Source organism: Nannospalax galili, unplaced genomic scaffold, assembly GCF_000622305.1.
Source record: "Nannospalax galili isolate Female #2095 unplaced genomic scaffold, S.galili_v1.0 scaffold899, whole genome shotgun sequence".
Taxonomy (NCBI): domain Eukaryota; kingdom Metazoa; phylum Chordata; class Mammalia; order Rodentia; family Spalacidae; genus Nannospalax; species Nannospalax galili.
In genome coordinates this window covers 845,076-847,161 of record NW_008343202.1, presented here as the reverse complement: position 1 = coordinate 847,161, position 2,086 = coordinate 845,076, and positions in this window count along the sequence as shown.

The following is a 2,086-nucleotide window of genomic DNA, read 5'->3' as shown; positions in this document are numbered from 1 at the left end:
GGATCTTCAGAACTTGGCCAACCAGCCTAGCTGAGAAAACCACGGGTTCCAGGTTTAGAGAAAGAACCTGTCTTAAGGGAAAAAGTCAGAGAGCATAAAGGAGGGCACTTCCATGACCTCCTCTGGTTTCCATGCATGGTACATGTACCCTGCATACTTGCACGCCCACGCGCGCGCACACACACACACACAAATTAATAAATAAAAAAATTTTAAAAAAGACTCTGACTTCCCTGTCCCATCTGTGCTGGAGACTTAACCCAGGGCCTCACAGATGCTAGGGAAATGCTCCTCCATTGAGCTGCAGCTCCTTTCTTCTCTCTAACCCTTTGCTCAGGTGAGGCCAGTTGCTTTTTCTACAGGAGCAAAGTGGAACTGATATTTCTAACCAACAGCTTGAGAGGGCCTGTGGCCTGCCTACTGCCATGAGTGACTTTGGAAAAGGACTTTCATGGGTTGAGATAACTCCAAGGCTGACTAACATCTTTATTATACCCAAGGCAGAGGAGAAAGAGGAAAGAGAGAGGGAAAAGTAGAGATCCTCCCTGAGCTGGAGGATCAAGATGAATTGGTCTTAGGTTTCTGACCCTGAGAAAAAAAGTTTACTGCTTGCCTAAAGCTGCAAATTTTGACGTGATTTGTTATCCAACACTGTCTATATTGTCCTTAATATTAAAGGACATTGTTTATTAATCAAAATCACTATATAAGGCCCCCGAGAACCCAAAAACTGCACTTTCCCCAGCAATTTCCCCAAACAGCTTGTTTCTTCATAGACACAAACTCAACATGTGTTTTCCTTTGAGTTTTGGGCACCAGGGAGCTCAGAATAGTTATGGCTCTATTTTAACAATTGTACAAGGCCCTATGGCTGCTCATCGTGTGTTCTTGCTCCTCAGTCTTTAATTTTATTCTGATGTCTTTTTGCTGCGTCATTTTAAAAAATTAATTTTTATACTTTTCTATATGAACTATGTTAAAGCATATCAAATCCAAGTTATAGAGTATTCATGAATCATTTTAAAAATAGTCTTTTCCTAAGTTTTAATCCCAGCACTTGGGAGGCAGAGACAGGCGGATCTCAGTGAGTTCGAGGCTAGCCTGGTCTACTTAGTGAGTTCCAGGAGAGCTGAGGCTACAGGGAGACCCTGTCTCAAATAGACCAAAAAAAAAAAAAGTTTTTCACATGTTGAACACAAGATGCCTGGAGGTGGTGCTTAGGGAAGATCATGTCATGCAAACGTGGCTCTAGAGCTCTGGACATTGGACGGGGATAATTTGATTGGATAAGAATTATCAAATGATAACGACGAAAAAAAAATATGGCAACTGATTGCATTTTCCGGGATTTCCCAGTCAAGCATAGCGGTTGTCTTTGCAAATCTACCCTTTGCAAAAGACCCCTGACACCCTCCCGCGCCACCTCGCCCCTCCCCTCCCTTCTCCCACGGCCCCGCCCTTCTCATTTTCTGGCCACGCCCCTGCCCCATCCCTCCCATCCAGCACCCTTCCCTCTGCGCCCGCCCTCCCAGCCCACCCTGCCCCGCCTCTCCTATGACCACGCCTTCCCACCTTATGACTCCACCCCCTCTTCAGCCCCGCCCTCCGCATCGCTACTCCGCCCCCGCGGGTTGCGCTCTCCTCCTGCTTCACGTCCGTGAGCGCCTTCGGTCCCGCCCCTCCTTTCTAGGCCCCGCCCCTCCCTCAGCCACGCCCTCCGCATGCGCCGTGCCTCCTCCCGGGCAGTTGCATGCTCCTCCTCTTCCCTCCACACTCCTGATGTCCTTCCTCGCTCTGCCCGCCTCTGACCACGCCCCCCATAGGGCCCGCCCCCCCATTGACCCCGCCCTCCGCATGCGTCGCACCGCCTATCCAGCGGCTCCTTTCTAGGCCCCGCCCCTCCCTCAGCCACGCCCTCCGCATGCGCCGTGCCTCCTCCCGGGCAGTTGCATGCTCCTCCTCTTCCCTCCACACTCCTGATGTCCTTCCTCGCTCTGCCCGCCTCTGACCACGCCCCCCATAGGGCCCGCCCCCCCATTGACCCCGCCCTCCGCATGCGTCGCACCGCCTATCCAGCGGTTGCGTG